This window comes from Manis javanica, chromosome 16 (assembly GCF_040802235.1).
Source record: "Manis javanica isolate MJ-LG chromosome 16, MJ_LKY, whole genome shotgun sequence".
Classification (NCBI taxonomy): Eukaryota; Metazoa; Chordata; class Mammalia; order Pholidota; family Manidae; genus Manis; species Manis javanica.
The window spans coordinates 18,957,331-18,984,560 of record NC_133171.1 but is presented as its reverse complement, the minus strand read 5'-3'; the positions used below and the strand labels follow the sequence as shown (position 1 = coordinate 18,984,560).

Below are 27,230 nucleotides of genomic sequence, written 5' to 3'. Positions count from 1 at the left end.
CAGGAGTTCAGTGAACTTCCCTTACCTCTTTGTTCTTCCTTGTTCTGCTGCCCGCGAGGCGGCCGCCGTTCCCTGCTGTTTCTGCTTTCATGGATTCCTTCCCCACCTTGTAGTCTGTCCTCCCTGAAGCTCTGAACCAACTCCCTCCCTAACAGTCACAGATGTACCGATGTTAAATTGAAGGATAAAAGGCCTGTGTGTGACAAACGACACTTGATGTAGAAGGAGCTTAATATCGCTGGATATAAACCCGTGTATGATTTCAATGCAGAGAGTAAAAGAAAAAAATATGCTTGAAAAATAGTTATAAAAGGAGAAAATCATCTTGACCATCCTAAGCAGATTGTCTTAATGACTTAAGGGCTAAGCACGTTGCCAAGGTGTGTGTGTGAGTAGAAGTGTGTATGTGTGTTTTTGTGGATATACACAATGTGCCAAATTTTTGCCAGGGGTGCTAAATAGGAGTTATTGAGCAATCACAGTGAGGGTTCCAGGACTCCACAGCTGGAATCTGTGCAGGTGCAGCTTTCTGGTTTCTGGCCAGCATTATTTTGCAATATTGCTGGCAGTAACCACTTTTAAATAGAAACATGATTGCACTTTATTTTAATATTTCTCCCTTCTATTTTCTCCCCCTACTGTAAATCAACCCTGCTCTGACTATAAAGTCCTTGCCGAGGTTTCGGGAAACAGATTAAGCCCACTAAGCTGAGCCTGTTTTCAGAGCTTGGGAACACACTAAGTTTATTGCAATTGGTGTAGCACACATGACTAAGTGAGAAAATATTAACCACACAAAACAAACCTTTCTTAGGCTTTTGTGGCATTTGGAGGTGAGCCATCTCACTACTCCCAAGACCGTGGTGGTAGCAAGCATACATCAACTGTGTGACCAAATTAAGAACAGCACCTTCTCCTGCTCTGCTCTCTTACCCTGTAGGTTCTGGGGGGATTCTGTGATAAAAGAAGTCATTGGGAATCAAACAACTCCCTTTTCAGAACGGAAAGTACTCAGACTTAGGTACCGCTCTGTGATCGTCACTATTCTAAAGACTTGATGTGTTTGATTCACTTAATCTTCATTCCAGCTCTGTGGGGAAGGCACCATTCTTATATGACTTTACAGATGGGTAAACTGAGACACAAAGAAATTAAGTAACTTGCCCAAGATCACACACATAATAAGTGGAGAAGTCAGGATTTAAACAAGGATCTAATGTCAGAGCTTGTGTTCTTAACCACTTGGCTGTACAACATGCCGCTGTGGAAATCTGAGGCTCTCTCTTTTCATACCAAGGCAGGATCAGCTTCCCCACATTCTCCCTGTGCTGTTTGTGTACATATCTGTCTTGCCAATGGGACCGTGAGCTTCTTAAGGGTAAGGGGTGGGTTTTTAACCTCTATATCTGTGCTTGCCATCTAGAACTAGACTTTTCCATAATAAGTATTCTTATAAGATACACAAAGCAGACATTTCAAGGGTTTGAAAAGTTTATGCACCAAAATGTTTGACAATGGTGAATCAAAATAATTAAGAGATTAGTTTTAAAGACTTAAAATGCACTAAATTCAGCATAAAGAGAAATACCTGGTGTGTCAATTTGTAACACTTTCTGACAGGATCAGGGCTCATGTAAAGTTCTCGCCTGGCCTCAAACAAACCTACTGAAATTCTCTATTATCTGTAACACAAATTCAAGCAAATTGTTTCCATGCAGGAGGAAACATCCTTAGTAATTTTCCTTAGTGTTGGAAAACCTAATCCTTGCTTTTCAATTAACCCCTTCTTGAGCTAGTTCCCTTGGCTCTTGGCTTTGCCTGACAACTACACCTTTACTTAGTTTCTTGGAACACTTATTATAAGCACAAATGACTCACAAATGATAATATATTTTTCAAAACACCTCGTTCCTGCCCCTGGCTCTTTGATCCTAGGCATAAACAGACACTGTTGTCCTACTGGGTGCAGCTGGATGGTCCTATAAAGAGGTCATCATACCAGCCTTTTGCTCGTAAGCCATTTGAAATGCCAACCCTCTATTAGAACCTGTTTTCCTCAGTTTTCTGTAAAGTTTCATAATTGTTAAACACTCCTCTGAAAGTAAAAGTTAGAAATGGAAAATATTACTTTCTACTGCAGAAGTCAAAGCAATGAATTGGGAGTTAAGAGAGTGATTTTAGCTCCACGTTTTCCATGCAACTAGCTAAGGTGACCCTGAGGAAATTGAAATGGGGTAAGTTTTCTCGATAATAAAGCCAGAGGGTGGAATTAGATCACATCTTTTCAAATCTCATCTTTTAATCCAGCTTCTAGGATACAAGAAGCCCCTCTTCCCTGAACCCTCATCACTACCACTTTCCACCAAAGATCTTGAAAGGAACACAACACAGTAGGAAATGGAAGCACTGGCCTCTTCTTCTGGTAAGTGAAGAATGCAAGTTCTGCTGTTGAATTGTTGTTGAGATTTTCTGGAAGAGGTCGGTTGGTTTCCCATGTGCAGCTGTACATTTTGGAGCACACACATTGACCTGAGAGTTAGGTTATTAGAGGTTCCTTCCTCTGCTGGCGACTTGTTGAATGATCCCAGGAACACTTGCATGCTGACAGCAGAGAAGGACCCTTTTAACTCTACATTTCTGGGAAGCTGTATTTACATCGCTCTTCCTCCAGCTGCGCACTGACACTCTTTACCTTTGCTTGTTTGCCCTGCAAATCCTTGAGCTCCCCAAAGTGTGACGGTAATTACCTGGGAGCACATTAGCTGTGCTGACCTCCTGGATTCGAAGGTGAATTTTAGCAAGATCCCCAATGATTCTCATGCCCACTAATGTTGGAGGTGTACAGCTCTAAGGCACTGAGACTGCTGAACCAAAGTTCCTCTCCCTTAAAACCTGAGAGTTCTGTTTGATGTGGCACCACCTGACTGGCACACTAGAAACTCAGATCCTTGAGCTTAATGCCTCACTAAGAAGCATGTGTGTGGTAGGGGAGAGGGCAGGTGGCATCAGTGTCAAACGTACTAGGAAGCTAGTTCCTCCAGCTGGTACAGGCCCACAGCAGAATTTTGGACTTTGATGCATTAGGCATCAATCAACTCCCGTTGCACACAGAGGGACATGTCCAAGAGGGTGGGATTGTTCCACAGGCTAAACGAGGAAAGAAAAATGGGAAAGCTGCTCTTTAGCAGATGGGGTCCTTGCTTTGGGGTCTCCTTGCCACTGGTTCCAGACTTGTCCTTTTCTATCATCACCTTGTTAGGTATGTGGACCCTCCGGGTGCTTCTGGGCCCTGCACCTTCCTGCCAGGCGCCCGGGTCCCTCATTCCTCATCTTCCTCCCTCCTGACACCTGCTCTCTGCTTTCTCTCGATTTGCGTCACAGTAAATGAATCACACAAGGCTTGAGAGTCTCTTTTTTCTGGAATATCTGAATTTTTACAGCAACAAAATCCTGTCTCTCTCCAATAATTGCCTCTGCTGGCCCTTCAGACCCCAGTGCAGGGGCGTGGAGGCGATGACAGGGTCAGCGGAGGGCAGCAGGCTGCGCCAAACCCTCTGCCTGGGTGTCGCCCTTTGTTCTCAGCCTGGGGGTCTGACGTAGACACACGGAGGACGGGAAATTTGCTTGCCTTGTGAAGTTGCTGCGGAAGGTCTTAAGCTTATAAGGAACACCTCGTTTAGGTGGAGATGGTCACAGTGGGACTGTGCACCTGTATCCTTGGACCACACGTGTTATGGGGATGCGGCGGCATTTTGCAGAGTCAGGAGGCTGGCAGGTGAGGCTGAGAAGCAGTTCAGGGGCCAGTGGGAATGGACTCTGCTCCCGCTCTGACCGCTGCTGAGCCTGGCCTGAGCTCGGGTTGGAGGAGGTGTCATTATTTCCAGTCAGACCCACAGGTGGTCGGTGCGTTCTCGCTCACCTTTTCTTCCTTCATCTACAGCAGGAACGGGGCTGTTGGTCTGGCAAAAGCCTTTCTCGTGCAGGCAGTGCGTGGGCATGTGACCCGGGTCGGGACACCGGGGGCCCTGGAGGCAGGCTGCATCTGCCTCAGCTTTTTGTGGCCATCTTGCCTCCAATATATTTGTGACCCCGGACAGCTTAACTGGGAGCTGGATCCGCTCTTACGTGGCACTGTGTGTGTGGTCGCTCTGCCTGTGGCGCATCTGAAGTGCTGACGTCTTCAGTCTTGGAAGAGAACTCTTTGGCCGTGGGTGAGATACATTTCAAAAATGCCTGCATAGTTAAAGGACAGCTGACGGTGGAGCCGATACCGTGTTGAGTAACCCCTGAGGCTCTGCACACAGACACCCTGGCAGCAAGTGCTACCTTCTCTATTTGACAGCTGAAAAAACTGACGAGATTTAAAACTGCCTGGAATCATCAGACGTGGGACGGTTGTTTCACGCAGCCAAGTTGTTTCAGCTCCAGAGCCCATCCCTGAAGCCTCCTTTGCCCCTTGAATGAGAACATGATTGAACACATGCGTTCTCTGTGGGCATAGAATATTTTCTTCCAATTATAGTAGTTACATGAACACGTGACAACTAAAATTCAAAATTCTTAGTCTATATTCTTTCAGCTCTCTAGGGTCAGTCCTCATTCAGTTTGTCTGCCCACCTCTGGACACTTTCACAGGTCTGGAAAGTTATCCAGTTATCAAGAAGGCAGACTTTGTCGTGAGGAACTCTCTCCTCGCCTTTTCTGGTTTGCATTTTTTTGTAAGCAGTTACACCCTTCATCCAAAGCTCATAACGTTGATATAGTCTCTTTCAAGTGGTTCATTTGGCTTGGGTACTACTTAAATATCTTTATTGGATTCATTTCTTAAATAAACAAATTTGGAGAAAAAAAGATTTACATTCTCCATTCAACAAATATTTGAGTTTCTATTTTTTTTTTATTTTTGTAAAACCCTGTGTTGGGAGGGATGGGCATGTGACGTTCATTCCAAAGTTCTGTGACCAGGTGTAATGGTTAATTTTGTGTGTCATCTCGACTGATGCCAAAGGGTGTGCAGTCTGTGAGTCTGTGAGGGTGTTTCTGCATGCGGTTAACTTTTGAACTTTTGAGTGAAGTCCATCCACTCCCTAATGCAGGCAGGCGTCACTCAGTTAGCTGAAGATCTGTGCCTGGCTGCTCTCAGCTGGGATGTTGGTCTTTCCCTGCCTTCAGATTTGAAGAGAAAAATGAAACACCAGCCCTTCCTAGGTCTGAAGCCAGACAGCTTTCCTGTGGAGCTATACCATTGGTTTTCCTCATCCCCATCTTGCTGGTGGCAGATCTTAGGACTTCTCAGCCTTCATAATCACAGGAGCCAGTTCCTTATAAAAAATTCTCCCATTGGTTCCGTTTCTCTGGAGAACCCTTGCTAGGATACCAGGAGATACTAAACATGCCTTTCAAACACATGCCTTTTTTTTTCTAGTTTTATTGAGAAATAATGGACATGCATTGCTGGGTAAATTTTAGGGGTCCAGCATGATGGTTTGATTTGCATACATTGTGAAATGACTACCACAGTAGGTTCACCGACCTTCCACCATCTCATGTAGTGACAAATAAAAAGAAAGGACGGGAAATCACCCTTGTGCTGAGACCTATTGGGATCCATTCTCTTAACAGCTTTCTGTGCGTCCTGCAGCACTGTCAGCTGTAGCCGTCACACTGTACTTTCCATCCCGAAGACCTATTTATATTGTAACTGGAAGTTTGTACCTTTTGACCCCCTCCCCCCAACCCTCTGCCTCTAGTAACCACAAGTCTGATTTCTCTGAGTTTGGTGTTTTTTGCTTGTTTTTAAATACATCCCTTTCTACCACAAGTGTCTTACTTGGAAGCTGTTTTCCAAGATACATTAGATAAATTCCCAGTAGGTTTTGTTTAATGAATCCTATAGATATAATGCATTTAATAGGTCAGTCTGAGGAAATAGCAACAGTGATTGGACGTGCTTCAATCAGTACGCTGGGCAAAAAATTCTTCAGATGGATCTTTTCATAGGCGTTGTGGCAAGTCTGTAAATGGGAGACAGTATCTCCATTGTTTTCTGAGCTTCAAAAGGAAGGAAGACGTTAACTGCCAGCTGCCAGGCCCCAGAGGAACAGCCGCTGTTGCCTGCCCGATGGCCGGGCCATGTCCTCGGGGTGGGAAGGCGGCTTCATGCGCCCAAGTGCGGTGGGGCAGAGCCTCTCGGTGAGAAGTACAGACAAGGACATGCTGTGTTTTCACATGGGCCAGGAGCTTGATTTTCTGAATGAACACAGGCCCTTCCTTCTCAGATTCCTCAATCTCATTTTAACATTTTTAAATCATTAAAATATTCACCATTTAAAAGTGAACAATTTGGGGGCATTTTCCGCATTCACAGTATTGTGTAACCATCATTTTCATCTAGTTTCAAACATTTTCGACCCCGCAAAAGGAAACCCCATACCCCTTAAGCTGTTGCTCCTGGTTACTTCCCCTTCCCAACTCCTAGAAACTCTGGATTTACCTAATCTGGTCTTTACATAATACTCTTTTTTTCCAAGGAAGAGTCAACAGGATAGACTGCAGATAATGTAACTGAAGGAGTAAATTCAGTTTATGGATAGTTTTGGTATTTCTTGCACATAACTTGGAGGGTTCTTGGTGAAGGATAACTCCGTATGTGTCACCCAGCACCCTTCACACTGGGGTGAGATGTGAGCTTGCGAGCTGTCCGGGCGGAAGGCCGTGTGTCCTGGGTGTCTATCACAGCACCCCACACGCGCAAAGCTTATTTCAACGGCCAAAGTGACTTCATGTGTAAAAACATACGTAACTTTATTCCCCTTCATAATGTTCCTGAGAAGTGGTTAAGGGAGAGCCCTCAGTTTATTAATCAAGAGATGTTTAACCTCCTGTCTCACTGTATGTTCTGTGTTAACAGACACAGATGGGGACCTGGGACACCTGTGCATGGCACAGGTATTTCCTAGTGTTTTTTAGGGGGTTGGGGAATCTTGGGCTCTGAGGGGCCAGAACGCCATCTCCGTCACTCATGCTATGGTTTGGGGGCTGCACCGAGGGAGCCTTGTGACCCTTGGCCTGCCACTGGGGACTGCCCTCTCCTTCCGTGGGCCTGCAGGTAACGATTCCTTCTCTGCCTCCCTCCTTCAGGTCACACCTCATGAAAAGACTGGGCTGGCACCAGCTTTTTTCCTGTTCCCCCTTGGTTTGCTTACAATTGCACTCGGCTGTTGTATACACTTGTCCATCTGTAGAACTTTTCAGGCCTTTTAAATCCTAAATCCTTCCCTTGGAGCATTGGCTATAATGACCCAAACAACCTCTTTGCCCCTGAAACCGCGGGCAGACAATCCTTTTTGTTCTATGTTTCTTTTTGTAAATGTTTTACAGTATGTGTGGGAACAGGGATGTCAGTGTTGGCTTTTTGCTCGAGTTTATTGAGATATACTTGACATATAACATGGTCCAAGGTGGACCACATGGTTTGATGTCTGTCTATATTGCAAAAGCCATGCTGCTGAACTTGACAATTTGCCATCAGATCTGGTTTGCAGAGAGGTGAGGCTTAGCGAATAATAGTTTGGGGCACGTGGGCTGTACCTCCTCATGCACCCGCCCCCCACCCCCCAGAGAGGATGCGATCAGAGAGCAGCTGCACCTCGGGGAGGCGCCTGCAGTGGTCCCAGAGCTTTGGACTTATAGGGGTGACTTGCTTTCACTCAGTCTGGGGGTGCGGGCAGTGGGGTGTAGGCTATTGAGGGGAGGCTGCCAGATGTTTTCCTTCCTTAAACTGCTGCTGCCTGTTCACCAACTAGAGCAGCCCTGCAAAGTGACACAGGGGGTGTCAGCTCAACACCAAGCTGCCCCGTCTTCATCTGCACTTATCAAGGCCTTTCTGAAGGTCGCTCGTCTCTAATTTTAACCACAGGAGAGTTAATCCTGCTGGGAATTCTGGAGCTAGGCCATCACATGAGTTCTTTCTTGCTTTAAAGTCCTCAGGTTCATGGGGGAGCAAAGACTCAGAAATGTGCAGACCAGGGTGGGCTATGTACTCAAACTGGGGCTTTTCTCGTTGGGCACTGCACTCGTTCAGGTGTTTTTGGTAATGAGGGAAGGCTAGGAAGGTTGCTTGCTTTATAGTTTATTCCACTTCCCAAGGTTTTAGGATATATAATATACATCTTAGAAGAAAGAAACTTATGTTTTCCATTAGTAGTATTCATATAACGTTGCTATTACTCTTTTATGTCAAAACTGCTTATTTTAAATAAGTGATAACACGATTACTAGCTAATGCATCTTTATTGCTGAGATAAATAATTCCTTATAATATGATGGGAATACTGTTAGGAGTAACTTGTTCTCCAAATGTGATGTCACAACACGAAACTGATGGGTTGGACTCTCTACTAAGGGAGTTGGTCCATGCAATTCTGTAAAGAAAAGCCACAGATCTGCCTCTGAATTCTTTCCAAGTCTGCTTTCTGACACTCAGACTAAACCATCTTTAGTAGATATGAGGTGGATTCAGTAGTAGGTCCAGTATTTTTTCTCGAAGTCACTGTATTTTGACATGTGTACAGTGTCCTTTTGGTAACTGAAAACACTGTTCAGGAGCTCGTTTCTCTCCATGCTCACTGATAAAGAGCATCCCAGTTGTTAGAAATGATGGTGTTTCCCTAGGCTTTTTAAAGTCATTATCTCTGAAATGTAAGGTGTTCTGATGGTTATTCTATGTGTAACATGGCTGGGCCATGGTGCCCAGACATTTGGCCAAGCATTATTCTGGATGTTTCTGTGATGAAGTTTTTTGGGATAGATTAGCAGTTAAACTGGGGGACCTTGAGTGTCGAAGATCACCTCCCATAAATTGGGCCTCCTGCAATCAGTGGAAGGCCCTGATATTTAAGACTGACCTGCACCGAACTGGATTCAGACTGTGGCTCTTCCCTGTGGCTCCAGCTGGCCAACCTGCTCTGCAGATTTCGGACTTTCACCTCTATAATCATGTGAACCAATTTGTTAAAGTCAGTCTCTCTCTCTCTTTCCCTCTCTCCCGTTGGTTCAGTCTGGAGAATACTGACTAATGCCAAGTATTCTTAAAGCTTAGAAGGAACTTTCAGTCATCTAGAACAATAGTCTTGTTTTAATGATGAGGAAAGTGGCACCAGAGAACCAAACCGACTCACCTAAATCAGCCAACTAATTAACTGCACTTCCCCATACGTATTTATTGCAGATATAAATAAAGCAAAACCCAAGAGAGCAGGTTGTAACAGAGAATATATGCCTATAGGTAACTGCCTAAACTTTTTAATATAAAGACTGCAGTGTTCAATGGGTAGATTGTAGGGGCAACTAAATAGAGCTTTCCATCCAGTATTATTTGCTTGTCCATCATTATATTTAGCCTAGTAACCAGTGCTGTCCTTGAAGAACAGTAAAATATTAGAAGATGTTAACCCACACAAAACTCTGACCTAGTTTAGAAATGCCTTCAATGAAGTTTAAAAAACAATTACTGCAAGGATTTATCTGGGGGAACTGGCTCCATTTCAATTTATTCAGGGTTCTTGAAGCACCTAAAAGAAATGCTTTAAAATCCCATTTCAATTATCTTTAATAAGATCGACTTGTCTGATAGATGCAATAGGAGAGGCAGTGCAAACAACACCCCCCCTTCCAAATCATTCTTTCTAAAACAATTATAGTGCATTTTCTTTAAACCACTTCAGGGTGGTGAGTCTTGTTTGTCATTTTAAATTCCTTCTGTCTTAGGAAGAACACAGACACCATCTCTCTGGGAGCCTAAATGATTTTGTAATGAACACCCGATCGTGGCAACTTGCTTGTAACACTATAGCAAAAAGACAGTTTTTTCACCCCAATCTCAAGGATATATTCCTGCACGTAACTTAAGAGTCTTTTTGCATAGGGTTTTATTTCATTTTTTACTTTTTATTTTAAAATAACTTCAGAAAAACATTGCAAAAATTGTACAAAGGATTCCCTTAAACTCTTCTTCCGGAGTCTTCCACATATCACATCTGCTTTACTTTCTTCCTCTTTCTGTATCAATTTCTCTTTGCATTTATATTATATATGATATGTATATATACCATAAGTACTTATGTGTGTATATATTTTTTTCTTAATTGATGGAGAGTAAGTTGCAGACACAAAGCTCCTTTTACTCCTAAATATTTCCCCCTTTGTCCTTCAATATTTCCTAAGCTAGGGCATTCTCTTTCATAATGGTGGTATAATTACCAACATCAGTACCAATTATCAATTACCAATAAGTACTAATACCAAGGAAATTAACCTTGATGTACTAATGTTATCTAATCTACAGAATTTATCCAAATGTCACCAAATTGTCCACTAGTGTACTTTATAATAAAAGAAAAAAATTATCTGGTTCAGGAACAACCAATTGATGGAGTGTTTTACTTAAACATTTATAACAAGTCGAAGGTTAAAGGTTTGCGTGGAAATTCACGCCCTGCCTTCTCTCTCAGCTCAGTCCTACCCCTGCTAGTGAATCACAATCAACATGGATTTTTCAATATTGTCTGTACTGTTTCACGTATACAAAGTGTATTTATTTCTTTTTGACTTTGTGAAAATTAGGAAATTTACCACATCCTAAGATGCATTCTGGCTTTTTCATTTAGTTGTGGATCCGGAGTATCCTTTGTCAGAAACAGAGTTATGCAGCTTTGTTTGGTTTGTTTTAAAATTTCATTTTAATTAAGGTAATATATGCATGTTGTTGAAGACAAATGAACTTTTCTTTCGATACAGAACGCTGGTATTTTCCTCATCTATCCCACTTTTCAGAGAAAACCACTCTCACTTATTTTATCTACCTACAGATGGATTATTCTACTCCATCCACGGTATAAATAATACTCTTATATCACCTCTTAGTTCATCATATTTAGTGGTATTTTATGAAATTCCTTTTGTGGTATGTGAGGATTTCTCTCTCTGTCCTCACTGTCTTTCCCATCCCTTCTTTCTAATATAATTATGCTCCAAATTTTTTATTAAAATATTTTTAGGATGTGCACTTTGTGATTATGAAACAGCCTGTTTCATGAAATGTTGTTCACTGCTGAGTCATGTAGTATTCTGGGGCCAAGGTTTTTCCTTTCTAAAACTTTTTTTCCGTGCAGTTAAAAATTGTCTCATTTTTTATTGGCTCAGTTTGTATGAAACTAATTCTAATTCTTCTCATACATCCAGCAGCTTTTTCTCTCATCTCCAACAGCTGCTCGGGGCACTCAGCATGGGAATCGTGAGAGGGGCTCTTCCCGTTTGGAGCTCTTAGCTCTCGTGCGCCAGGTTGGGCAGGGACCTTTGTGGTCCCGCTCTGCACCGCTTGTCCTGCACTTCTTTTGGCCTGTGTTCTGGAGAAGATCCTTCTCCCCATACCGAGTTTCCTCTTCCCCCGTTCTCTCCCCTCTATGGACATATCCCTTGCTTTGTTGCTGTGCACCTTCCAGTAGTTTCCCGCGGGCAGGGACCTTGTTCTGTGTCCCAGTGTCTTAGACCTTGTGCATCAGCGTCTTCTGCTCTCACTGACAACTGACGGGCCAGGTGCTGAATTCTGGTTGCCAAGTTTCCCACAGAATTTTGAAGTCATCATTCCCTTGTCTTTGGCTTCTAAAGTTGCTTTTGAAAATTCCCATGCTGTTCTTATTCCAAACTGTTTGCAAATGATCCACATCAGCTCCCCTGGGACATGGTTCGTGGTCTTCCTTTCATCTCTGATGTTCTAAAATTTCATGGTTATATTTCTTATTGTGATTTATATTTTATCATTTTTCTGAGCTCTCAGTGGGCCTCTTTCTACCTGGAGAAGCATGTTTTCTCATCTGGAAAAGTCTAATTTATTATCCTTTTCATTAATCCCTCCTTTTGACTCTCTTTCTGGAACTCCTTTTGATCAGATACTAAAGTTCCTGGATTGATTATCTTTTTTATTTTTTTTTTACCTTCTAGCTCATATTACCCATTTCTCTCCCTTTTGTTTTACAGTTTGAGACTTTTCTTCAGTTACATTTTCAGTCCTATTACGTTTTCTATTTCAGCATTTTGATTTCTCCAGGGATCATCTTTGCTTGTCCTCTTCACCTTGCTGCTCTCTTCTTCCTCCTCCACCGTTTTCTTCTAGAATTCTCTTCCTGTTCATACATGCAATATCTCTTTTACTCTTTCTGAAGATAATTTAGTTTCTTGGTAGCTTACCTTTTCAGCCTGTATTCTGAATTGTTTCTATTTCCTTAGAGTTTCTTCCTTTGGTATGTTTTAGGCTGCCTTCCCTGTTGGACATCTTGGTCAGTTTCTGGTGATCCTCGGCAGCCTGTGCAGGTAGATCTGTATTGGTGGCAGAATTTATTGGCTTGTGGAAGTCATTGCAGGGGGTGAGGCTTTCTGTTTTTGTTGTAAGAATCCACCAAATGCTCATTTCGGTAGATCTTTTCTCTTGGTTACCCAGTTTTCTGACAGTGATTCCATAGAAATCTAAAATGCCTGTTATTAGTTATCTGCGGCTGCATAAAAAAATCACCACAAAATATAGTGGCTTGAAACATTTATTATCCTGTGATTTCTGTATGTCAGGAATCCGGACGTGGCTTGGTGGCGCCTCTGTTTCAGGGTCTCTCACGGGCTGGGCCAAAGTGTTGGGTCAGGCTTGTTACCTCAAGACTCGACTGGGGACGGATCAGCTCCCGAGGTTACAAGGCTGCGTTAAGTTTCCGTTCCCCAGGGGTTACTGGACTGGGCGCCTTAGCTCCTTGCGGTCTGGTGGCTGGGCTGTTTCTTGCCACCGGAGGCTCTGCCATGTGAAGAGATGCTTCTTTAAAGTAAGTGGCCAAGAAGACAGGAGAGAGGGAGCCGGCTAGATGGGGCTCCTGGTCTTTTATAACGTCATCTTCCCATACTTTTGCATATTTTATTTGTTAGGAGTGAGTCCCTAGACCCAGCCTGCATATAAGGGAAGGCTGTGACATACGGTGTGAATACCAGAGGACAGGGATTGTCTGGGGTCACTGTGGAGGGCTGTCAACCACGGCGCCCAAGGGGTTATCGAGTCTGCGGGCATTCTGGCAACTGGTCGGAGAAAGAGATTGTAAGACTGATGCCGCCTTTCCAGTAAACAGATTTAATCTCTGTGTTTTTTTCTGTCTAGTACCTTATTCTTGCTTATAGTTGTGCCTGATGTGTCCAAGGTGGAGACTTTCTGACTTGATTTCTTTAGAAGAGAGACACTTCTCTTCCTATAAGAATAAGAAATGAGCAGTTACCTTGAAGTATGGGGCAGAAAAGGGAACCTAAGAGTTCTACTGCTTCTTAAGTATATTTGAAAAGTCATTTTCCCTTTTCTCACCTTCAAATTTAACCTTCATGTTGCATAATATGCTATTTTCCAATTGCTGAGCCTTTTAAAGGTTCTTCAGGGATGAACCAATGTGCTTCTCACTGAGATTACCCACTTGGGGCCCATAGGTTTGTGCTTTCTTTGCTCCGTCCTAAGTCGGCATCACTGCCTGACTTTATTTCCCTCTTCTGGAAATTAGCTGACATGTCTAGCTTATTGTTGTCTCCTTCCCATTCTCTTTGTCTATGAGAAATTCTAGCTGTTTTTAATCCTACTTTTGTCATGTTATCGGAGTTTAGGAGAAGGTGGTGATAAACTCATGTGTCCACACACTCAACTAACCATAATTCTCTCTACAACTCAGTGTTCAGGGAAGGTTTCTTTCTTTTTTTTTTAATACAAACTGGTACATATCTCTCAAGGGAAGTCTTAGGCAGTAATCAGTGGCCAAAGGTTCCCCTACTGCACCCATACTGGTTGCTATCTAAATGTTGGAATACTGACCCAAAGGAAAATCATTTATTTTGTGATTCCTCCCTGTCTTTGTATCACCATTATGATTCAGTTCCTCCTTAGTCCCAGGAATTCATAGACTTCGCATCGCACCCTCTGAGAGTCCCTTCATTTGGCCTGCTGTCGGAACTCTTCCAAAGTTCCCATTCTTCAACCTTTCTCTCTTTCGCTTTCTCTCCAATCAGATGGGTGAATCATTTAACTTGTTATTAGAAAGAGAAAACCTATTGGCTCATTGGAATAATTCACTTTAAAATGTCAGTGTGAGCAGTTAAGAACTTCAAATCCTAGCCTAGTAAAATTACCATTTGAAAATCCTTTAATTTCTTTCTAATCTTTACTTTCCTCACCCTTGAATTAGGAAAAATATAATAACATCTTCATAGAAAATTTAGGTAAACTTTCTGCATAGTACCTGGAAGATACGAAGCATACAAACACCAGTAGTAGTTATTGTTGTTATATTATCATTGTTATTGCTAAAAATGGATGAGGCACCTCGCTAGGGATATTTCATGTTAAGAAATATGGGAACACCAACAAGAATCTGCTGGAGAGAGAAAGTCCTACCCTGAGTATTCTATACTCCCTAACAGAAAATCAGGTGTCAAAAAGTTGGCTACTGAGCATCTTTTCAGCAGTAATTTGAAATTATATTGCTAGGTGCATTTATACATTGGATTGTTATGTCCTCCTGACTTTGATTTTTGTAATATTCCTTGTCTTGAGGTTTTCTTTCCCCAATAATAATATAGCCAGACTTTATAATCATTGATTGCATGATATAGCTTTTTCTATTTTCTTATTGTCTTACTGTCTTATGCATCTCATATCTGTGATACAATTTTGTAAGATGTCTCTTGTAAAGTGAACATAGTTGGGTTATTTACTGTAATCCAGCACTAAGCCTCTATCACTTATGAATAATAGTGCAAAATACTAAATAAAATATTAGCAAACATGATCTAGTACAACATTAAGAAAACAATGCTATTTAAGAAAATAATGGCCTACCTGTGTTGTTCATTATGAGGAAAACCATTATCATCATACACCATATTAATAGATAATTAAGAGAAAAAAATTTCTCTCCCCACTCTATTATGTAATATTAGAAATTTGCTATTTATTATTTCCTTGCTCTAAAATAGACTTAATATATTCATATTGGTATATTGTTCAGTTTGCTTTCTTAAAAAAAAACCTTTATTGCGTACTCTGCGTTTTCTCTGCAACTTCCTTTCTTCACTCACTGTTATATTTGTGATAGTTATTTGTGTTCTTTGTATAGGTCTCTTCATTCATTTTCACTGTCATCTAATAATATGTCATGTTAACACCTTGCAATTTATTTACCTCTTGATTGGTATTAAATGATTTATATTTTCTTGTTATTAATATAGTTGTACTTCTTTTCTTATGTGCATGTGAAAGAGTTTTATAAAGTATGTATAAAAAGTGAATTATTGGTTTTAGGGTAAATGCATCTTAAATTTTACTAGATATTGTCCAAATATTCTCCAAGTGAGATTAACAATTTTCTACTACAAGTGTTTAAAGGAGGAGGTTGCTGATAACCTTTACAGTGCTTGATTTTTATAAGACTTTCAATTTCTAGTGTGATTCATATGCAATGGTATTCATGTGTTTTTTTATCTTTTATTTTTTTCACATTTTTATTGGAATATAGTTGATATACAATATTATATTGGTTTCAAATGTATAACATAGTGATTCAGTAATTATATGTTACTAAAAGCTTGCCACAGTAAGTGTAGTTGCCTTGTTATGCTACCAAGATATTACAATATTATTGGTTATATTCTCTATGTTGTGCTTCCATTCCTATGACTTAATTTATAATTTCAAGTTTGTACTTCTCTATCCCCCTTATCTATTTCATTCATCCCCCCACCCCTGTGCCTATGTTAACCAGTCTGTTGTCAGTATTTATGGACTATTTCTTTTTTATTTGTTTGCTTGTTTTGTGTTTTAGATTCCACAATTAAATGAAATAATTTAGTATTTGTCTTTCTCTGACTTATTTTGCTTAGCATGATACCCTTTAGGTCCTTCCATGTTGTTGCAAAGGGCAATATTTCCTTCTTTTTTATGGCCTAGTAATATTCCATTGTATACATGTACCACATCTTCTTTATTCATTCACCTATTGATAGCCAGTCATGTTGCTTCCATATCTTGGCTATTGTTAATAATACTGAAATGACCGTAGGTGTGTATATATCTTTTTGAATTAGTGATTTTATTTTCTTCAATTAAATTCACAGAAGTGGAATTGCTGGGTCGTATGGTATTCTATTTTAGTTTTTTGAGGAATCTCCATATTGTTTTCCACAGTGGCTGGACCAATGTACATTCCCACCAGCAGTGTAGGAGGGCTCCCCTTTCTCCGCATCCTCGCCAGCATTTGTTGTTCCTTGTCTTTTGGATGTTGGCCATCCTAACTGGCCTGAGGTGATATCTCATTGTGGTTTTGACTTGCATTTCCTTGATTATTAGTGATGTGGACATCTTTTCATGTGTCCACTGGCCAGCTGTATTTCTTCTTTGGAAAAAATTCTATTCAGGTCCTCTTACCATTATTTAACTGGGTTTTTAATTCTTTGGGGAGTTGAGTTGTATGAGTTCTTCATATATTTTGGATATTAGCACCTTACTGGATATATCATTTGCAAGTATATTCTCCCAAACAGTAGGTTGCCTTTTTGTTTTAGTTGATGGTTTCCTTTGCTGTGCAGAAGCTCTTTAGTTTGACATAGTCCTGCTTGTTTATTTTTGCTTTTATTTCCCTCACACAGTGAGACATATCCAGAAAAAATTATTCATGCTGATGTACATGACATTCTTGCCCATGTTTTCTCCTAAAAGTTTTATGGTTTCATGTCTTACAGTCAGGTCTTTAATCCATGTATAGTTTAGGACAGTGATCTGGTTTCATTCTCTTGCGTGTAGTTGTCCCATTTTCCCTACACCATTTATTGAGGAGACTGTCTTTTCCACAGTGTATATTCATGGCTCCTTTGTCATATATTAATTGACTATCTATGTGTGAGTTTATTTTTGGGGTTTCTGTTGTGTTCCATTTGTTGTGGTTTAAATGCACATTTTCTTATTCTCTATTGAAGTTTACCAGGGTTTCAAAAGTTTACTATGCATTCTTTTTTGTTTGTTGCTTGTTCATTTATTTTGGCAGTATTTTTTCTTTTGAATTTGCTTTTTCTTTTTGATTTGAAAAAAATACTTGTATATTTTAGATATCTATCCTATGTCAATTATATGCAGATAACTTTGTAGCATGCTCATTTATTCTACGTAAGGTATTTTGATGAGAGGAAATTGCTAATTTTATTATAGTTTAATTTTCAGTGTTTTCTGTTTTAATTATTATTTTGATTCATGTTTAAGAAATTATTTCCTACCCAGAGGTAAAATATATCCTCTTGTATTTTCTTCTAAATGTTTTCAATTTGACTTTTATATTTGTGTCTTTAATGTAATTGCAATTAATCGCATGTAGCAAGACTAATGTTACTTATTTTATGACATAGAAAATCAGTTTTCCCAGCTAGTACTGTTTACTGAACAGGCCAACCTTTCCTCAGTGATTTAGAGCTCCTCTGGCGTCACATAGGGTTCCCATACGTGCATGTTCTTCTCCCAGGTTCTATATCTGTTACTTTGGTCCATGTGACTGCTTCTGAGCCAACACCCCTATCTTAATTATCTCATTATTTAATAAGTTATTAATAAATCTTAATATTGAAAAGGCAAGTCTCTCCCACCTTATTATTGTTCCTCAAAATTTTAGCAATTCATTTTTTTGCATGAAATGACTCTGGGTTTTTTGCAGCTACAGTGAATTTCCTGTGACCTTGCCTCTGCTTATTGTCACTTCCTCAGAGTTCAAGGATCTAAACTTGAACCCTTGATTGCCTAAACTCAGGTCACACATGTGAACTCCAGGTACCAAGGATGTGAAGGAATATTTTCTACCTTCAGCTTTCCATGGTGCCCTGTCTTTCAGCTATTGTGGGATTCCCTCCAAATAGGAAGATGAGTGTTTAAGTTATTAACTGCTGCAAATTATCCCAAAGCTTATTGGCTTAAAGTAACAATCATTTTGTTAGCGATGATTTCTTGGGCAGAGCTTAGCGAGGTGATTTTTATGTTCTATGTGGTGTCAGCTGAAGGCAGTTGGGGGTTGTCAGCTGGTACCTGGTCTGGTCTGGAGTTCTGGTGGGTATGGCTGGAAAGGTGGGCTCAGGGTGCCTACACATGACATTTCCAGCATGGTGTTTCAGGGGTTCTACTTCCTTGGGTCCCTAGACAGAGTGTTCCAAAAGACAGGAAGTGGAAACGACCAACTTTTTAAGGTTTTGGCTTGGAAATAAATACAGGGTCACTACTGCTATTTCTATTGGCCAGAGCAGCCACAGAGGGACATGGGCACCTTTGAGTGGGAGAAGAATTAAAGAATTTGCTATTATTTTCCATAATGAGTTTGGTTTCTGGGGAGCCAAAATTTCAAATGTCCACTAACATAAGGTCAATTTTCTCATTTTGCTCAGAAGTACAAAGATTGTGTTGTATCTTCTTTCAGGGATCTGTCTTAAGTACCTTGTAAAACTTCTTTTGGAGGGCCAAATTATCAAGAGTTAAACTCATCTGTAAGGGGTCCGGTACAGGAATGAGTTGAATGAATGGCTGCAAATAAGTTTGGAGTAGGATTTATCCACATTATTTGGAATCATTAGAAATGAAGTAAATATTCTGAGACTTGTCATACTTAATTAAATGATGTCTTTCTGTCTGGACTTTGCCACTGCCTGACGGGGGAAACCTTATGTCAGTTATCTGCACCATTGGCTTCTCACCTGAAAATGTGGTTGTTGTTATGTATCTTCTCTACCACATGATGCTTTAATGATGTTGGGAAAATGTGGAGTTGTAAAAGCCCTTTTAAAATTAAAGGACTACCGACCCAAATCATTGCATCTTGTCAGTAATATTTACATCATGTACAAAGAGTTTACCTCTGTAAAAGTGAGCTACAGTTCCTTAAACTTTTTGACAAATTATTCTACAAGTTTTGTTGTGTGAGATTCTTATCTCTTCAAGGGAAGCCCTTTGGAGGATGAATAATGTAAATTATTTTCATTATAATTGCACACGTTCCTGATACTTCCCATACACAAATAACAATAATCTATATAGACTCAAAAATGAATGTTATTTTGGTAAGATTGTACCAGAGATCAGATTCATGGCTTTTCAATTTCCAACAGAATTGATCACAAAATAAAAATAAAAGTAGGTAAAAATTCCTACCTCAGCATGAACATTAGAGAGAGTTTCATGCATTTTCCAGTAATTTTGAGGATTATCATTGTTCCTGTTAAGGCTTCTTAGAACGTCTGGGCGAGAGGACAGTTTGATGGAAGTCTGTTCCCAGTCTGCAAGGTGGAGGTGGGAAGGCAGGCAACTGGCCGTGGAAGATTAGCAGGACTTGCTCAAAACATGGGTGTGCGACTGCTGTCAGTCAGCAGTACGCTGCTGCTGCAGGCACCTCCCTGGGTCATGACCTACCTCCTTGTCTAATGAACAAAGGCCAACAGCCACAGTGGAGTAACTGTGGGCTGTTTCACAGAAAAGGAAGGGGCTGTCTTAAAAAAGCCATCACAGGGGTGCTTCCCGCTGAAATAGATTTATCATAAGAAACTGGAGACTTCAGAACATTACATATTTTCAAATGGAAATGATACATACTGAAATTTAGAACACAAACATAAAGAAACAAAAATGTGAGGTTAGGATATAATACTTAAAAATGTTAAAGATGATTGATATTTCAAACATGAAAACACAAATGGCAAATAGATTTTTACACTGCATAAAATGGAATTAAGGAAGTAGAATGAAAGTTTGAGATACTCACTCAATATCCAGTGGAAAAGGAGAGAGATATGGTATCAAGGTGCTCCAGCTGGGTGTAAAAGGAATCCCCAAAGACTGCTGAACAGGGAAACGAGGGAAGACGACTTCCTTGAGCTGATTAAAGTTTTGTATCTGCCAATTCAAGGGCTGATTCGTGGTTAAGATTTAAAAAAAGAGGCTAAGACCTCATCCATGTAATATATTTTAAACATTAGGGGAAAAAATATTACACATTTTCAGATGATTGCAGTCAACAGGCCCACACCTAGTATCTCGAGGTCCAAGAACAAGGGTATAAGTTAAGGCTCTCACACCACGTCCTAATACTAGTAAAATTATTACAATTAGGTTATTAATAAAAAGTAGAATTAAATCTCAGGAATAGTAAATCATTGGAAGAGAAGATACAATGTAAACAAGGAATACATGGTGAAGAAAAATTAACCATCTATGCTTGTGGAAGTCATTGCTGACTGGTAAGTAGTTGTATGTTGACTTTCTTATCTTCCTAGTGGGATGGCAGTAGGCCATCTTGGTCAGTCCAGAACAGAGTTTCAGGTATGATTCTGACATTCTAAATTAGCCACTAGGAAGATTAAGATAAGCTGCATGTTCAGGAAAAAAAGAACAAAAGAAATTAGGTAATAAAGAAGTAAGACAGCTGACCTCAAAAGAAAACAAGTAATATTTAAAAATTAAAAATAAGTGTAAACCATGATGTTACCAATAATACTAAACATCTCGGGAATGGTAGTATGTATATTTGATATATAAAGATGCTCAGATTAGATTTTAAACTCAGCTCTATTTATAAAAGATAATTAAAACCAAACAATAAGCTGTGTTTTAAATAGAAACATGGGAAAAGACATATGAGGCAAACACAAACAGAAATAAATTAGACATAATTCTACTTATATCCAATGAGATTGATTTAAAGAATGTATTTAAAGGATGAAAGATTGACTTAGTATTTTAAACTATTGGTATATCCAATTAATTGATCAAAGAAGGGAAAGAAAAGTTTAAGGAGCATCTCAATAGGTTCTGAAAAGTCATTAAAAGTCAATATCCATTTCTTATTTATAAAAAATTTAGTAGACTCAATACCTTGAAATTACAAGGTGTCCATTTTAAACTAGAAGCCACTCTGATACATAAAAATGATACACTCCCAGAGAGTTCGATGAGACAAAATGCTTGCTATCATCATCATTATTTTACATTATTCTGGAAGTTCTCATAAATGCACTGAAGCAGTGCATAATGATCAAAATATCTATGGGAAAGGAGAATACAAAATTTCCACAATTATAGGTGGCAGAGCTAGGAATTTCAGGAAAACAAAAATGATAAACTAAAAGATAACTCAGTTATGTAGCCAGATAAAAAATAACACAGAGAAATCAGTAACCCAATAAACTTGAAATAACCACTTAGAAAATCTAGTAAAAAATATTATTCCCAAGAATAGCAAATGTATAAAACACAGACAGGAATAAGTAAAAAAAAAATGTAGCTAAAACAGAAGTTTACTGAATGACATAGAAAATTTTAATAAATGGAGTAAAATGCTATAGTGAGGATTTATAAAGAAACAGTTTTCCTTGAATTTGTGTATCAAATGAAAAGCTATTCCAATAAAATCTAAACATGATTTTTTTAAACAAAATTCTTCTGAGATTTGTTTTGAATAACAAACTGGCAAGAATGTTTAAGAAATTTCTGGGAAAAAGGATAGTAAGGATGGACTTTCCTTATCAGGTATTGACATTTTTATATATTTAGTGAAAATATGTGCTTTGTGACACTGTAATAAAATAGGCATAAAATTTACTGAAAATTAAAATATTTTGGGGTTCTTTTCCTGGACTTCAGAAGGTAAAGGGTGCTTTTTCAGTAATTATTTCAGCTAGAAATACCAAGCACTAAAAGTCCTCTTCAGGAATGATTCTACTGTAGAGGGCAACAGTGAAAATCATGAGGAATGTCGCCTACATTTTGCATATAAAAACGTCATGAATTAAATGAAAAGTCAAATTACAGAAAGGGAAATGTATTTGCAGCATATGAAAAAATATTAGTATCATTAATTAACTTTTATATATCACTATAAATGCCATTAATATACAAAGACCACAGACAAATTGATGGAAATAATTTCCTTTTAAAAAGAGAATGTTCATTTCATCACCACAATAATAGCAAATGGTCAAAAAGTTCATTTTTTATAGGTCATCAAGTCAAATCAAATCAAGTGAAATCAAACATAAATGTTTATGATTTCATAATTTGAAAAGGTTGATGTCAGTGTTGGCAAAGTTATGGAGAAATAGACACTTTTCTTTGTACATCACTGGTGGTAGCATATATTATAACCTTCTATCTCCAGCTCCTTAATAGAGTTATGCATCTCTTTTAGTTAGGATTTAACCAATAAAGGAAAGAATAAGAAATGTATACAATTTTTTTTCTCATAAAAAATGCCTTAAAATTATGTTAATACATTCTTGTCATAATATACCAAATGATACGATACGAAAGCACAGAAGCAAAGCTAATCGTCTTCCACTGTCTGCCTTCTGTCTGTCCTTCCTCCCTGGAAACCAGTTTTAGTGGTCTGGCAAGTATCCTTCCACACATTTTTCCCTGTTCAAATGATTATTTGTAGCATATTATTTAAAGGAATTTTGGTTGGCTGATTGTAGTGCTGAAATGGGATCTTAATACATTCATTATTCTGTGGTGTCCTTTCACTTGTCAATATATTGTAGACATTTCTGGAAACCGGTAGGTACAGATCTGACTTTTCCAATTTCTTTATATAGACAAAGCACAAAGATATTATATATATTATAATGACATAATTATTATGTTATGATATATAATAATCATGTGATTATATTATATTCACATTGTAAAGTACATAGTACATATTTATATATGATGTATTTATTTATATATAACATTTTAAATTCATATCCCTTCTTTTTTTCTTGTCTTTTTCTTCTCTGTCCAGTCATTGTGGAATTATGTAAAATATCAAATAAATATAAAAAAGATAGCCATCTAAGAATAGCAGAATTACCCTGTGAGTTGTGGGATATCCCTGCAGTGGATTACTAGGCAGTCCTGAAGAAACCATCTTCATTATGTGTTCGTTAAATTCTGTATTTGCCTGTTTGGTATCCATCCATCATAGTGCCAGTTCTGTTAACTATGTTTTCTAATTTTCTGTGTTCTTGATGCTCTGGCATTTGTGGCCTTGCTGACAGGGGACCAGCTGCCCCTCAGGCAGTTCTTGGAGATTAGAAAGGGCTCAGCCCGGAGCACATGTCTTACCCACAAACCGACCGGTCCCAAGGTCATGCCTCCAAGTACATCCTTATCAAATTCTCACACCAAGTCAGTTTTCCCTGCCCTAAATCAACCCTGGGGCCAGGTACCAGGCAAGTAAAGGCCACCTGTGTGCCCCCAGCCCACTGGAGTTACTTACACTAGCCAATGTTAAGCTGTTCATCCCCGTCCGCCTGGCCTTCCTGTAGAAACCCCGCTGAAGGCTCTAGCCCGGGCTTCCCCCTCACTCCTGCCTTCTGCCTCCTGGCGTCCCTGGCGCCCCCTGGTGGCCTTGCAGGGCACGCAGTGACCACCTCTCTGGGACCCGTGAGTAACATAAACTTCTTTCCAAGCCGCATTCTGTTTCCTCTTGTGCGCGGACTCTCCTACCATGTCTGACATGGGCGTCCTAAGAACATCTTTTAACAGTATTTATATCCCAGGAAAAGGGTATCAAACTGTATGAAATCATCATACCGGTTTCTAATACACATCGCTGTGTTTGCACACTTGGAAAAGGTATTAGAAAGAATCATGCCAAAATGTTAACAGGGATTATTATAGGTGCTGTGATACTAGTAATTTCAAAGTTTTTATTTTCCAAAGTGTGAACAACTTTTATAATGAATGTAAATACGGCCATAGATGTCCTTCGCTCTACCTACCTATTATTTTATACTCACAAAACTGAATTAAAACTAGTTCTCCAAGTTCCAGAACCTAATTTACATAATAAAATTTTTAAGTCAAGACTGTTAGAGTGGCTTATGCACTATGTTATTCTCTTATCCTTTCTTAATTCTAATACTTTGTTCAGTATCGTGGCTCTGACTTCTCAAATCAAAGGGCAAAGAATGACACATATCTTCTGGCCTCCATGATACAGAAAAGATGCCATTGTGAATATGACTGATGTCTGATGGGGTCAGTTTCCACAAGAAAACCTGAGTAACAGCATAAACAAAAGGCTCCAAACGAAGATTATGACTCAGTCACTGTTCTCTCTGTAAAATGGAAGTCTTTGTAAACTATGACCCATGAATGTTCATGTATGTAGAAAATATTTTCACTTGACTCCTGATTTAATTTTGAATCAAGTTTAGCACTTTTCAGTCTGTGTTGATGCAAAGGGGATGCCTGTCATGAAGGTTTCAGCATTTTAACGTGGCCCAACTGAAATAGAAACTTTGACTCTCAAACTGTTTGCTGGTTTTGACCCAAACTAAACATAATCAAGGATTTGATGCTATGTCAATAACTGAACCTTGAATATTGTCAAGAACTATGAAAAGCCTAAGAGCTCATTCTACTTCCAAGCCAAAATGTTAGCTTGTCACAATTTCATGGATGCTGACAGAAGACATGAGACTCCTGGGTCAGAGATAAAGGTCAGTTTATTACTCATAGCAGTGACTGTTCTCAGAGTCTTTGGTCAGTTCCGTGTCCCAGGTTGCCCATCCATGGGGATGAAGCAGATAGAGCTGGACAGATGTCTCATACGCAGGGAGCTGTGTTCCAGGAGAGGAATCGGAATCCTTACTTGGGGAAACTGAATCTTATTTATGATGGGCAGTGAGCATGCCTGCCCTTTGCTTTAGAAGGAGATACTTTCTTTATCACCCAGGCTCGTAAGCAGACATACCCTTCGCTTTGGAGGGAACCACAATCTCTATCTTCCAAGGTTATTTGCTCTAGAATTTCCTTTACATGATAGTCTCGAACAAAGGACAGCTGTTTACCTCTGCTCGCAAGATATGCAGAAGCGCAGCACACATGGAAAATTGTCTCATGACAAGTATGTGAAGATTTCCCTAAGGAATAAGTTTCCAAATGAAAGAAACGAATTATTTGTTCTAGGACCCGTAGGATGGTTCGCACTAGGCACTATGCGTTCTGTACCGTAGGCGCCTCCTGCTCTCTACTTCCGTGAATCGCTGTTTGCAATTTGCAATAGCGCATGAAAAAGACCAATTAGAAAGAAAACAACCTTGTATTCCTAGCACCTAGTAGTCAATAAATGTTTTCTGAATGAATAAGGAAGTTTAGAGTCGATAGCTGTGGGCCTAAGCTAGTAATTACTAAGGAAATAATTATAAACCACAAGGAAAATTAATCTTATAAATGATAATTACATAAATTAATCTAGTTACAGAAATGCTCTTTTAACTAACTTGATTGACTGAAGCTTCATTTTTCTAGAGTTAAATGGGATGTAATTTTCAAAAATTGAGATCATTTTTTATGATCTCAGATTACAGAAAGCAAAAAGTTTATGTTATAAATAGTTTGAAATATAGTTGATCATGTGGCATTAGCGACCTGGATTGTGTTTAGAGAGGTGTTCTTCCTAGGACACTTAATAGTAGTTGTCAATAAGCATCAGCATCAACAGTTAGCATTACTATTTCTGGGTACCCCAAATTGCGCCACGCCAGAAGTAAAGCTTAAATGCATCATCTTTGCACTCCAAAATAATTAATGTTTTTGCTAGTGCCCAATTTGCTCTCATAGATTGATTTAGATATTTGGTAAAACTAACCCCTGAGAAAGAAAAATCCCATCATTTTTGTAATTTCTCAGAAGAAAGCATCTGAAATTTTATTTTGTTGATGTCTGGTTCAAAGTTGGTGGCTTACTTCCTAGTGTAAAGCTAGCTTTTCCAAGGATAATCTTCCAGGTTAAAACTTTTTTAGTATGGTAAATGGATTTCACCCTGGATATTAAACCTTTATCATGCTAAATTTTGGAGATTTTTTTTCATTAATTATATTTAGAATTTCTGCTCCACCATTTGGTATTATCTTTCCTATTGTCTGATCCCTGCGTATCATATGTGCTGGTCTCTGGGAAGGAGAGATTGCTTCTCTGATCAGGGGCTGCTGCTAGCAGAGTGGGAAGCTCATTTTCTCACGCTTGAGCTAAATGAGGGCTCTTCGTGAAGATAATTAGATTTTGCTTTTCAGTATGGGAAGTCATGATAGTAGTGAATAAATTGAGAGAGAGAAGGAGAGGAGAAATAAGAAAGATTCATATCATGATGTAACTTGTACAGACCAAGAGATGAAAAGGACATGACTCCCTGGAAATCTGAACATTAAGAAACAAAGTGCATGTTAATTACCAGCACCTTTAGATTAGCGTCTAATGAAAGTATCTCAAACGAGCTTCAAAGTAACATGCGCAAGTCAAAGGGCGGTCACTTGCTCAACCTGACTGTCTGTCCACCTGGACCTGCCGGCGCTTGGAGTCTCCCTTCAGTCCCATGAACAGGCGTTCAGCCAAGAACGAGCCCAGGAGATGCCACCACGCCCAGGTGCATCTGTGAGAAGGAGGCGCGCGTGCTCACACGCTTGTCCTCCGTGCAGATACAGAGGGATGCCTGGGGTGGCCTCTTTGAGTGCCCTTGCCAGGGTAGAAGGGAGAGATCTGTCCATAGAAAAGAACTCTGACAGTTGCTTCTCTTTCCCTCTGTCACATCTGTGCCTGTGATTTCTACCCAGAATCAGATGCAAGCGACTGGCTGTGTGTGCGTTTCCTCACCCTGTGCGTAGCTTCAGTTCAGTCACGGACTCTAAGATGTCTTCAAGGCTGTCCATGGAACTAATGAATTTTGCCCTTTTTCAAACCGTCCCTTTGGTAACTGTTTAAGGGGGCTTATGGTCTTGCAGCACAAAGTGATTGTGACTTCAACAAGGTGGAGGCCGCTGGGTTCGTCTCCATGGCAAGCAGTGGTGACAGTCCGTGTCTGGAAGGGTCTGAGCTCTGCACTGGCTCAGGCTGATGAGAAAGGCTGGGTGCTGGGCTCCAGAACTGCGTCCCTCACACATGGGTGGGCAGTGAAAGTTTCATGTCTACCCCTCGACAGAAGTGCAGTGGCTGTAGCTGGTGACAGTTTTGGGAAATGTAGGGCTGGGGGCATAAGGATGGCATGTCTAACTACTGAATTTCTCTTTCCTCTTCCTTGACATTAATACCACACGTACCAAAATTTGACAATGGAAGGCATGTAGGACACTGGCAATTGTCAATAGACTTTAGCTTCTGT

At 39.8% G+C, this 27,230-nt stretch overlaps 1 protein-coding gene across 7 annotated transcripts in view; it reads left to right on the top strand.

Moving 5' to 3' along the window:
- Positions 1–4,875, top strand: part of RNF144B (ring finger protein 144B) — a 343,986-nt gene extending 339,111 nt beyond the window's left edge. For all 7 annotated transcript variants that reach the window (XM_073224046.1, XM_036994324.2, XM_073224044.1 and 4 more), the window contains one exon: positions 2,308–4,875. The gene's annotated coding sequence lies outside the window, so the exon portion shown is untranslated. The remainder of the gene's footprint in view (positions 1–2,307) is intronic.
- The last annotated feature ends 22,355 nt before the right edge of the window (positions 4,876–27,230 follow it).